We start from the raw sequence: 12,402 nt of genomic DNA on the forward strand, positions 1-12,402 counted from the left end.
ACTAGCGTGTGCACAGTGTTTCTGCCCGGTTTCGAACCGGGGACCTTTCGCGTGTTAGGCGAACGTGATAACCACTACACTACAGAAACCCATTCTTGCAGATTTTTTGTGCCTTGCAAACCGAAAGTCTACGCTAAAGTACAATGCTTGAAAGGGGGTGATGAAAGCGACATTGTGGCAAAAAGCACTAGCGTGTGCACAGTGTTTATGCCCGGTTTCTAACTGGGGACCTTTCGTGTGTGAGGCGAACGTGATAACCACTACACCACAGAAACCCACCACGATAGGCCTTTTCCGGTTGGAGGGTCGGAGGTTGGGGTCACCGTATTAGCTATTATTTGTTTCTGGTTATTTAAAAACCTGAGTTCAGTTTACCATCCTTGCAAATGATACTCTTGAGTAATGAAGAAAACAAGGAAGAAAGCCCATTTCAGATGCCTAGCTTGATACAAATACCATCCTCAAAACAGCCAGTACTGGCAAGATAGACTGAGTCATGGATATCACCTCTAGCTGTTCCACACACTTTTCTCACCAGATCAGAGGAAAACATACACCAATGGTCGTTAGGTTTTCCAACTCAGCTGACTAAGCAGGAGAGCCAAAGTCCGAATTCCTATTGCCTTTGGGTCCAGAAAACAAGTTTTCCTAAACACTTACAGCGATGGTCAGCAGGTTTTACTAGTCAGCTATTACAGAGTCTGCACTATAGGCACTGCAGCAAAACTTTGCCTGTGTAGGACCAGCAAACCAGCTCACCTAACATCTTCAGGCAAGGGTCTTCAATTTCTCCTGGTCGACTTATAAACAGTGAAGAAAAAGAGCTCCCAGTGAAGGTGTTGCACCTAAACTGTGCTTTATATTGGCAGATTTCACTTACGGCTGCAAGAGGGGCATGGCGTGGCAAGAGCTTTGAGTGTGCCTGACTGTGAAAAAGTTAAAGGTAAGCACTGTTTCTGCCCGGTTTCGAACCGGGGACCTTTCGCGTGTGAGGCAAACGTGATAACCACTACACTACAGAAACCTATTCATGCTGCTTTGTTGGGCCTTGCAAGTGGAAAGTCTACTCTAAAGTAGAATGCTTGAAAAGGGTTGCTGAAAGCGATATTGTAGCAAAAAGCACTAGCGTGTGCACAGTGTTTCTGCCCGGTTTCGAACCAGGGACCTTTCGCGTGTTAGGCGAACGTGATAACCACTACACTACAGAAACCCATTCTTGCAGATTTTTTGTGCCTTGCAAACCGAAAGTCTACGCTAAAGTACAATGCTTGAAAGGGGGTGATGAAAGCGACATTGTGGCAAAAAGCACTAGCGTGTGCACAGTGTTTATGCCCGGTTTCTAACTGGGGACCTTTCGTGTGTGAGGCGAACGTGATAACCACTACACCACAGAAACCCACCACGATAGGCCTTTTCCGGTTGGAGGGTCGGAGGTTGGGGTCACCGTATTAGCTATTATTTGTTTCTGGTTATTTAAAAACCTGAGTTCAGTTTACCATCCTTGCAAATGATACTCTTGAGTAATGAAGAAAACAAGGAAGAAAGCCCATTTCAGATGCCTAGCTTGATACAAATACCATCCTCAAAACAGCCAGTACTGGCAAGATAGACTGAGTCATGGATATCACCTCTAGCTGTTCCACACACTTTTCTCACCAGATCAGAGGAAAACATACACCAATGGTCGTTAGGTTTTCCAACTCAGCTGACTAAGCAGGAGAGCCAAAGTCCGAATTCCTATTGCCTTTGGGTCCAGAAAACAAGTTTTCCTAAACACTTACAGCGATGGTCAGCAGGTTTTACTAGTCAGCTATTACAGAGTCTGCACTATAGGCACTGCAGCAAAACTTTGCCTGTGTAGGACCAGCAAACCAGCTCACCTAACATCTTCAGGCAAGGGTCTTCAATTTCTCCTGGTCGACTTATAAACAGTGAAGAAAAAGAGCTCCCAGTGAAGGTGTTGCACCTAAACTGTGCTTTATATTGGCAGATTTCACTTACGGCTGCAAGAGGGGCATGGTGTGGCAAGAGCTTTGAGTGTGCCTGACTGTGAAAAAGTTAAAGGTAAGCACTGTTTCCGCCCGGTTTCGAACCGGGGACCTTTCGCGTGTGAGGCAAACGTGATAACCACTACACTACAGAAACCTATTCATGCTGCTTTGTTGGGCCTTGCAAGTGGAAAGTCTACTCTAAAGTAGAATGCTTGAAAAGGGTTGCTGAAAGCGATATTGTAGCAAAAAGTACTAGCGTGTGCACAGTGTTTCTGCCCGGTTTCGAACCGGGGACCTTTCGCGTGTTAGGCGAACGTGATAACCACTACACTACAGAAACCCATTCTTGCAGATTTTTTGTGCCTTGCAAACCGAAAGTCTACGCTAAAGTACAATGCTTGAAAGGGGGTGATGAAAGCGACATTGTGGCAAAAAGCACTAGCGTGTGCACAGTGTTTATGCCCGGTTTCTAACTGGGGACCTTTCGTGTGTGAGGCGAACGTGATAACCACTACACCACAGAAACCCACCACGATAGGCCTTTTCCGGTTGGAGGGTCGGAGGTTGGGGTCACCGTATTAGCTATTATTTGTTTCTGGTTATTTAAAAACCTGAGTTCAGTTTACCATCCTTGCAAATGATACTCTTGAGTAATGAAGAAAACAAGGAAGAAAGCCCATTTCAGATGCCTAGCTTGATACAAATACCATCCTCAAAACAGCCAGTACTGGCAAGATAGACTGAGTCATGGATATCACCTCTAGCTGTTCCACACACTTTTCTCACCAGATCAGAGGAAAACATACACCAATGGTCGTTAGGTTTTCCAACTCAGCTGACTAAGCAGGAGAGCCAAAGTCCGCATTCCTATTGCCTTTGGGTCCAGAAAACAAGTTTTCCTAAACACTTACAGCGATGGTCAGCAGGTTTTACTAGTCAGCTATTACAGAGTCTGCACTATAGGCACTGCAGCAAAACTTTGCCTGTGTAGGACCAGCAAACCAGCTCACCTAACATCTTCAGGCAAGGGTCTTCAATTTCTCCTGGTCGACTTATAAACAGTGAAGAAAAAGAGCTCCCAGTGAAGGTGTTGCACCTAAACTGTGCTTTATATTGGCAGATTTCACTTACGGCTGCAAGAGGGGCATGGTGTGGCAAGAGCTTTGAGTGTGCCTGACTGTGAAAAAGTTAAAGGTAAGCACTGTTTCTGCCCGGTTTCGAACCGGGGACCTTTCGCGTGTGAGGCAAACGTGATAACCACTACACTACAGAAACCTATTCATGCTGCTTTGTTGGGCCTTGCAAGTGGAAAGTCTACTCTAAAGTAGAATGCTTGAAAAGGGTTGCTGAAAGCGATATTGTAGCAAAAAGCACTAGCGTGTGCACAGTGTTTCTGCCCGGTTTCGAACCGGGGACCTTTCGCGTGTTAGGCGAACGTGATAACCACTACACTACAGAAACCCATTCTTGCAGATTTTTTGTGCCTTGCAAACCGAAAGTCTACGCTAAAGTACAATGCTTGAAAGGGGGTGATGAAAGCGACATTGTGGCAAAAAGCACTAGCGTGTGCACAGTGTTTATGCCCGGTTTCTAACTGGGGACCTTTCGTGTGTGAGGCGAACGTGATAACCACTACACCACAGAAACCCACCACGATAGGCCTTTTCCGGTTGGAGGGTCGGAGGTTGGGGTCACCGTATTAGCTATTATTTGTTTCTGGTTATTTAAAAACCTGAGTTCAGTTTACCATCCTTGCAAATGATACTCTTGAGTAATGAAGAAAACAAGGAAGAAAGCCCATTTCAGATGCCTAGCTTGATACAAATACCATCCTCAAAACAGCCAGTACTGGCAAGATAGACTGAGTCATGGATATCACCTCTAGCTGTTCCACACACTTTTCTCACCAGATCAGAGGAAAACATACACCAATGGTCGTTAGGTTTTCCAACTCAGCTGACTAAGCAGGAGAGCCAAAGTCCGCATTCCTATTGCCTTTGGGTCCAGAAAACAAGTTTTCCTAAACACTTACAGTGATGGTCAGCAGGTTTTACTAGTCAGCTATTACAGAGTCTGCACTATAGGCACTGCAGCAAAACTTTGCCTGTGTAGGACCAGCAAACCAGCTCACCTAACATCTTCAGGCAAGGGTCTTCAATTTCTCCTGGTCGACTTATAAACAGTGAAGAAAAAGAGCTCCCAGTGAAGGTGTTGCACCTAAACTGTGCTTTATATTGGCAGATTTCACTTACGGCTGCAAGAGGGGCATGGTGTGGCAAGAGCTTTGAGTGTGCCTGACTGTGAAAAAGTTAAAGGTAAGCACTGTTTCTGCCCGGTTTCGAACCGGGGACCTTTCGCGTGTGAGGCAAACGTGATAACCACTACACTACAGAAACCTATTCATGCTGCTTTGTTGGGCCTTGCAAGTGGAAAGTCTACTCTAAAGTAGAATGCTTGAAAAGGGTTGCTGAAAGCGATATTGTAGCAAAAAGCACTAGCGTGTGCACAGTGTTTCTGCCCGGTTTCGAACCGGGGACCTTTCGCGTGTTAGGCGAACGTGATAACCACTACACTACAGAAACCCATTCTTGCAGATTTTTTGTGCCTTGCAAACCGAAAGTCTACGCTAAAGTACAATGCTTGAAAGGGGGTGATGAAAGCGACATTGTGGCAAAAAGCACTAGCGTGTGCACAGTGTTTATGCCCGGTTTCTAACTGGGGACCTTTCGTGTGTGAGGCGAACGTGATAACCACTACACCACAGAAACCCACCACGATAGGCCTTTTCCGGTTGGAGGGTTGGAGGGTTGGAGGGTCGGAGGTTGGGGTCACCGTATTAGCTATTATTTGTTTCTGGTTATTTAAAAACCTGAGTTCAGTTTACCATCCTTGCAAATGATACTCTTGAGTAATGAAGAAAACAAGGAAGAAAGCCCATTTCAGATGCCTAGCTTGATACAAATACCATCCTCAAAACAGCCAGTACTGGCAAGATAGACTGAGTCATGGATATCACCTCTAGCTGTTCCACACACTTTTCTCACCAGATCAGAGGAAAACATACACCAATGGTCGTTAGGTTTTCCAACTCAGCTGACTAAGCAGGAGAGCCAAAGTCCGAATTCCTATTGCCTTTGGGTCCAGAAAACAAGTTTTCCTAAACACTTACAGCGATGGTCAGCAGGTTTTACTAGTCAGCTATTACAGAGTCTGCACTATAGGCACTGCAGCAAAACTTTGCCTGTGTAGGACCAGCAAACCAGCTCACCTAACATCTTCAGGCAAGGGTCTTCAATTTCTCCTGGTCGACTTATAAACAGTGAAGAAAAAGAGCTCCCAGTGAAGGTGTTGCACCTAAACTGTGCTTTATATTGGCAGATTTCACTTACGGCTGCAAGAGGGGCATGGCGTGGCAAGAGCTTTGAGTGTGCCTGACTGTGAAAAAGTTAAAGGTAAGCACTGTTTCTGCCCGGTTTCGAACCGGGGACCTTTCGCGTGTGAGGCAAACGTGATAACCACTACACTACAGAAACCTATTCATGCTGCTTTGTTGGGCCTTGCAAGTGGAAAGTCTACTCTAAAGTAGAATGCTTGAAAAGGGTTGCTGAAAGCGATATTGTAGCAAAAAGCACTAGCGTGTGCACAGTGTTTCTGCCCGGTTTCGAACCAGGGACCTTTCGCGTGTTAGGCGAACGTGATAACCACTACACTACAGAAACCCATTCTTGCAGATTTTTTGTGCCTTGCAAACCGAAAGTCTACGCTAAAGTACAATGCTTGAAAGGGGGTGATGAAAGCGACATTGTGGCAAAAAGCACTAGCGTGTGCACAGTGTTTATGCCCGGTTTCTAACTGGGGACCTTTCGTGTGTGAGGCGAACGTGATAACCACTACACCACAGAAACCCACCACGATAGGCCTTTTCCGGTTGGAGGGTCGGAGGTTGGGGTCACCGTATTAGCTATTATTTGTTTCTGGTTATTTAAAAACCTGAGTTCAGTTTACCATCCTTGCAAATGATACTCTTGAGTAATGAAGAAAACAAGGAAGAAAGCCCATTTCAGATGCCTAGCTTGATACAAATACCATCCTCAAAACAGCCAGTACTGGCAAGATAGACTGAGTCATGGATATCACCTCTAGCTGTTCCACACACTTTTCTCACCAGATCAGAGGAAAACATACACCAATGGTCGTTAGGTTTTCCAACTCAGCTGACTAAGCAGGAGAGCCAAAGTCCGAATTCCTATTGCCTTTGGGTCCAGAAAACAAGTTTTCCTAAACACTTACAGCGATGGTCAGCAGGTTTTACTAGTCAGCTATTACAGAGTCTGCACTATAGGCACTGCAGCAAAACTTTGCCTGTGTAGGACCAGCAAACCAGCTCACCTAACATCTTCAGGCAAGGGTCTTCAATTTCTCCTGGTCGACTTATAAACAGTGAAGAAAAAGAGCTCCCAGTGAAGGTGTTGCACCTAAACTGTGCTTTATATTGGCAGATTTCACTTACGGCTGCAAGAGGGGCATGGTGTGGCAAGAGCTTTGAGTGTGCCTGACTGTGAAAAAGTTAAAGGTAAGCACTGTTTCTGCCCGGTTTCGAACCGGGGACCTTTCGCGTGTGAGGCAAACGTGATAACCACTACACTACAGAAACCTATTCATGCTGCTTTGTTGGGCCTTGCAAGTGGAAAGTCTACTCTAAAGTAGAATGCTTGAAAAGGGTTGCTGAAAGCGATATTGTAGCAAAAAGTACTAGCGTGTGCACAGTGTTTCTGCCCGGTTTCGAACCGGGGACCTTTCGCGTGTTAGGCGAACGTGATAACCACTACACTACAGAAACCCATTCTTGCAGATTTTTTGTGCCTTGCAAACCGAAAGTCTACGCTAAAGTACAATGCTTGAAAGGGGGTGATGAAAGCGACATTGTGGCAAAAAGCACTAGCGTGTGCACAGTGTTTATGCCCGGTTTCTAACTGGGGACCTTTCGTGTGTGAGGCGAACGTGATAACCACTACACCACAGAAACCCACCACGATAGGCCTTTTCCGGTTGGAGGGTCGGAGGTTGGGGTCACCGTATTAGCTATTATTTGTTTCTGGTTATTTAAAAACCTGAGTTCAGTTTACCATCCTTGCAAATGATACTCTTGAGTAATGAAGAAAACAAGGAAGAAAGCCCATTTCAGATGCCTAGCTTGATACAAATACCATCCTCAAAACAGCCAGTACTGGCAAGATAGACTGAGTCATGGATATCACCTCTAGCTGTTCCACACACTTTTCTCACCAGATCAGAGGAAAACATACACCAATGGTCGTTAGGTTTTCCAACTCAGCTGACTAAGCAGGAGAGCCAAAGTCCGAATTCCTATTGCCTTTGGGTCCAGAAAACAAGTTTTCCTAAACACTTACAGCGATGGTCAGCAGGTTTTACTAGTCAGCTATTACAGAGTCTGCACTATAGGCACTGCAGCAAAACTTTGCCTGTGTAGGACCAGCAAACCAGCTCACCTAACATCTTCAGGCAAGGGTCTTCAATTTCTCCTGGTCGACTTATAAACAGTGAAGAAAAAGAGCTCCCAGTGAAGGTGTTGCACCTAAACTGTGCTTTATATTGGCAGATTTCACTTACGGCTGCAAGAGGGGCATGGCGTGGCAAGAGCTTTGAGTGTGCCTGACTGTGAAAAAGTTAAAGGTAAGCACTGTTTCTGCCCGGTTTCGAACAGGGGACCTTTCGCGTGTGAGGCAAACGTGATAACCACTACACTACAGAAACCTATTCATGCTGCTTTGTTGGGCCTTGCAAGTGGAAAGTCTACTCTAAAGTAGAATGCTTGAAAAGGGTTGCTGAAAGCGATATTGTAGCAAAAAGCACTAGCGTGTGCACAGTGTTTCTGCCCGGTTTCGAACCAGGGACCTTTCGCGTGTTAGGCGAACGTGATAACCACTACACTACAGAAACCCATTCTTGCAGATTTTTTGTGCCTTGCAAACCGAAAGTCTACGCTAAAGTACAATGCTTGAAAGGGGGTGATGAAAGCGACATTGTGGCAAAAAGCACTAGCGTGTGCACAGTGTTTATGCCCGGTTTCTAACTGGGGACCTTTCGTGTGTGAGGCGAACGTGATAACCACTACACCACAGAAACCCACCACGATAGGCCTTTTCCGGTTGGAGGGTCGGAGGTTGGGGTCACCGTATTAGCTATTATTTGTTTCTGGTTATTTAAAAACCTGAGTTCAGTTTACCATCCTTGCAAATGATACTCTTGAGTAATGAAGAAAACAAGGAAGAAAGCCCATTTCAGATGCCTAGCTTGATACAAATACCATCCTCAAAACAGCCAGTACTGGCAAGATAGACTGAGTCATGGATATCACCTCTAGCTGTTCCACACACTTTTCTCACCAGATCAGAGGAAAACATACACCAATGGTCGTTAGGTTTTCCAACTCAGCTGACTAAGCAGGAGAGCCAAAGTCCGAATTCCTATTGCCTTTGGGTCCAGAAAACAAGTTTTCCTAAACACTTACAGCGATGGTCAGCAGGTTTTACTAGTCAGCTATTACAGAGTCTGCACTATAGGCACTGCAGCAAAACTTTGCCTGTGTAGGACCAGCAAACCAGCTCACCTAACATCTTCAGGCAAGGGTCTTCAATTTCTCCTGGTCGACTTATAAACAGTGAAGAAAAAGAGCTCCCAGTGAAGGTGTTGCACCTAAACTGTGCTTTATATTGGCAGATTTCACTTACGGCTGCAAGAGGGGCATGGTGTGGCAAGAGCTTTGAGTGTGCCTGACTGTGAAAAAGTTAAAGGTAAGCACTGTTTCTGCCCGGTTTCGAACCGGGGACCTTTCGCGTGTGAGGCAAACGTGATAACCACTACACTACAGAAACCTATTTATGCTGCTTTGTTGGGCCTTGCAAGTGGAAAGTCTACTCTAAAGTAGAATGCTTGAAAAGGGTTGCTGAAAGCGATATTGTAGCAAAAAGCACTAGCGTGTGCACAGTGTTTCTGCCCGGTTTCGAACCGGGGACCTTTCGCGTGTTAGGCGAACGTGATAACCACTACACTACAGAAACCCATTCTTGCAGATTTTTTGTGCCTTGCAAACCGAAAGTCTACGCTAAAGTACAATGCTTGAAAGGGGGTGATGAAAGCGACATTGTGGCAAAAAGCACTAGCGTGTGCACAGTGTTTATGCCCGGTTTCTAACTGGGGACCTTTCGTGTGTGAGGCGAACGTGATAACCACTACACCACAGAAACCCACCACGATAGGCCTTTTCCGGTTGGAGGGTCGGAGGTTGGGGTCACCGTATTAGCTATTATTTGTTTCTGGTTATTTAAAAACCTGAGTTCAGTTTACCATCCTTGCAAATGATACTCTTGAGTAATGAAGAAAACAAGGAAGAAAGCCCATTTCAGATGCCTAGCTTGATACAAATACCATCCTCAAAACAGCCAGTACTGGCAAGATAGACTGAGTCATGGATATCACCTCTAGCTGTTCCACACACTTTTCTCACCAGATCAGAGGAAAACATACACCAATGGTCGTTAGGTTTTCCAACTCAGCTGACTAAGCAGGAGAGCCAAAGTCCGCATTCCTATTGCCTTTGGGTCCAGAAAACAAGTTTTCCTAAACACTTACAGCGATGGTCAGCAGGTTTTACTAGTCAGCTATTACAGAGTCTGCACTATAGGCACTGCAGCAAAACTTTGCCTGTGTAGGACCAGCAAACCAGCTCACCTAACATCTTCAGGCAAGGGTCTTCAATTTCTCCTGGTCGACTTATAAACAGTGAAGAAAAAGAGCTCCCAGTGAAGGTGTTGCACCTAAACTGTGCTTTATATTGGCAGATTTCACTTACGGCTGCAAGAGGGGCATGGTGTGGCAAGAGCTTTGAGTGTGCCTGACTGTGAAAAAGTTAAAGGTAAGCACTGTTTCTGCCCGGTTTCGAACCGGGGACCTTTCGCGTGTGAGGCAAACGTGATAACCACTACACTACAGAAACCTATTCATGCTGCTTTGTTGGGCCTTGCAAGTGGAAAGTCTACTCTAAAGTAGAATGCTTGAAAAGGGTTGCTGAAAGCGATATTGTAGCAAAAAGCACTAGCGTGTGCACAGTGTTTCTGCCCGGTTTCGAACCGGGGACCTTTCGCGTGTTAGGCGAACGTGATAACCACTACACTACAGAAACCCATTCTTGCAGATTTTTTGTGCCTTGCAAACCGAAAGTCTACGCTAAAGTACAATGCTTGAAAGGGGGTGATGAAAGCGACATTGTGGCAAAAAGCACTAGCGTGTGCACAGTGTTTATGCCCGGTTTCTAACTGGGGACCTTTCGTGTGTGAGGCGAACGTGATAACCACTACACCACAGAAACCCACCACGATAGGCCTTTTCCGGTTGGAGGGTCGGAGGTTGGGGTCACCGTATTAGCTATTATTTGTTTCTGGTTATTTAAAAACCTGAGTTCAGTTTACCATCCTTGCAAATGATACTCTTGAGTAATGAAGAAAACAAGGAAGAAAGCCCATTTCAGATGCCTAGCTTGATACAAATACCATCCTCAAAACAGCCAGTACTGGCAAGATAGACTGAGTCATGGATATCACCTCTAGCTGTTCCACACACTTTTCTCACCAGATCAGAGGAAAACATACACCAATGGTCGTTAGGTTTTCCAACTCAGCTGACTAAGCAGGAGAGCCAAAGTCCGCATTCCTATTGCCTTTGGGTCCAGAAAACAAGTTTTCCTAAACACTTACAGCGATGGTCAGCAGGTTTTACTAGTCAGCTATTACAGAGTCTGCACTATAGGCACTGCAGCAAAACTTTGCCTGTGTAGGACCAGCAAACCAGCTCACCTAACATCTTCAGGCAAGGGTCTTCAATTTCTCCTGGTCGACTTATAAACAGTGAAGAAAAAGAGCTCCCAGTGAAGGTGTTGCACCTAAACTGAGCTTTATATTGGCAGATTTCACTTACGGCTGCAAGAGGGGCATGGTGTGGCAAGAGCTTTGAGTGTGCCTGACTGTGAAAAAGTTAAAGGTAAGCACTGTTTCTGCCCAGTTTCAAACCAGGGACCTTTCGTGTGTGAGGCGAACGTGATAACCACTACACTACAGAAACCTATTCATGCTGCTTTGTTGGGCCTTGCAAGTGGAAAGTCTACTCTAAAGTAGAATGCTTGAAAAGGGTTGCTGAAAGCGATATTGTAGCAAAAAGCACTAGCGTGTGCACAGTGTTTCTGCCCGGTTTCGAACCGGGGACCTTTCGCGTGTTAGGCGAACGTGATAACCACTACACTACAGAAACCCATTCTTGCAGATTTTTTGTGCCTTGCAAACCGAAAGTCTACGCTAAAGTACAATGCTTGAAAGGGGGTGATGAAAGCGACATTGTGGCAAAAAGCACTAGCGTGTGCACAGTGTTTATGCCCGGTTTCTAACTGGGGACCTTTCGTGTGTGAGGCGAACGTGATAACCACTACACCACAGAAACCCACCACGATAGGCCTTTTCCGGTTGGAGGGTCGGAGGTTGGGGTCACCGTATTAGCTATTATTTGTTTCTGGTTATTTAAAAACCTGAGTTCAGTTTACCATCCTTGCAAATGATACTCTTGAGTAATGAAGAAAACAAGGAAGAAAGCCCATTTCAGATGCCTAGCTTGATACAAATACCATCCTCAAAACAGCCAGTACTGGCAAGATAGACTGAGTCATGGATATCACCTCTAGCTGTTCCACACACTTTTCTCACCAGATCAGAGGAAAACATACACCAATGGTCGTTAGGTTTTCCAACTCAGCTGACTAAGCAGGAGAGCCAAAGTCCGCATTCCTATTGCCTTTGGGTCCAGAAAACAAGTTTTCCTAAACACTTACAGCGATGGTCAGCAGGTTTTACTAGTCAGCTATTACAGAGTCTGCACTATAGGCACTGCAGCAAAACTTTGCCTGTGTAGGACCAGCAAACCAGCTCACCTAACATCTTCAGGCAAGGGTCTTCAATTTCTCCTGGTCGACTTATAAACAGTGAAGAAAAAGAGCTCCCAGTGAAGGTGTTGCACCTAAACTGTGCTTTATATTGGCAGATTTCACTTACGGCTGCAAGAGGGGCATGGTGTGGCAAGAGCTTTGAGTGTGCCTTACTGTGAAAAAGTTAAAGGTAAGCACTGTTTCTGCCCGGTTTCGAACAGGGGACCTTTCGCGTGTGAGGCAAACGTGATAACCACTACACTACAGAAACCTATTCATGCTGCTTTGTTGGGCCTTGCAAGTGGAAAGTCTACTCTAAAGTAGAATGCTTGAAAAGGGTTGCTGAAAGCGATATTGTAGCAAAAAGCACTAGCGTGTGCACAGTGTTTCTGCCCGGTTTCGAACCAGGGACCTTTCGCGTGT

At 45.6% G+C, this 12,402-nt stretch overlaps 8 non-coding genes across 8 annotated transcripts; all 8 read right to left on the reverse strand.

Annotated features, from left to right (window-relative positions):
* Positions 1–16: 16 nt before the first annotated feature.
* Positions 17–89, reverse strand: TRNAV-AAC (transfer RNA valine (anticodon AAC)). Its single transcript has one exon. It is a non-coding gene; the product is annotated as a tRNA-Val (tRNA).
* Positions 90–2,258: 2,169 nt separating this feature from the next.
* Positions 2,259–2,331, reverse strand: TRNAV-AAC (transfer RNA valine (anticodon AAC)). The gene has a single exon. It is a non-coding gene; the product is annotated as a tRNA-Val (tRNA).
* Positions 2,332–3,379: 1,048 nt separating this feature from the next.
* Positions 3,380–3,452, reverse strand: TRNAV-AAC (transfer RNA valine (anticodon AAC)). Its single transcript has one exon. It is a non-coding gene; the product is annotated as a tRNA-Val (tRNA).
* Positions 3,453–4,500: 1,048 nt separating this feature from the next.
* Positions 4,501–4,573, reverse strand: TRNAV-AAC (transfer RNA valine (anticodon AAC)). Its single transcript has one exon. It is a non-coding gene; the product is annotated as a tRNA-Val (tRNA).
* Positions 4,574–6,758: 2,185 nt separating this feature from the next.
* TRNAV-AAC (transfer RNA valine (anticodon AAC)) lies at positions 6,759–6,831 on the reverse strand. The gene has a single exon. It is a non-coding gene; the product is annotated as a tRNA-Val (tRNA).
* Positions 6,832–9,000: 2,169 nt separating this feature from the next.
* TRNAV-AAC (transfer RNA valine (anticodon AAC)) lies at positions 9,001–9,073 on the reverse strand. Its single transcript has one exon. It is a non-coding gene; the product is annotated as a tRNA-Val (tRNA).
* Positions 9,074–10,121: 1,048 nt separating this feature from the next.
* Positions 10,122–10,194, reverse strand: TRNAV-AAC (transfer RNA valine (anticodon AAC)). The gene has a single exon. It is a non-coding gene; the product is annotated as a tRNA-Val (tRNA).
* Positions 10,195–11,242: 1,048 nt separating this feature from the next.
* TRNAV-AAC (transfer RNA valine (anticodon AAC)) lies at positions 11,243–11,315 on the reverse strand. Its single transcript has one exon. It is a non-coding gene; the product is annotated as a tRNA-Val (tRNA).
* Positions 11,316–12,402: the final 1,087 nt, after the last annotated feature.

The sequence above is a fragment of the Aquarana catesbeiana genome, linkage group LG03 (genome assembly GCF_042186555.1).
Source record: "Aquarana catesbeiana isolate 2022-GZ linkage group LG03, ASM4218655v1, whole genome shotgun sequence".
In the NCBI taxonomy this organism is placed as follows: domain Eukaryota; kingdom Metazoa; phylum Chordata; class Amphibia; order Anura; family Ranidae; genus Aquarana; species Aquarana catesbeiana.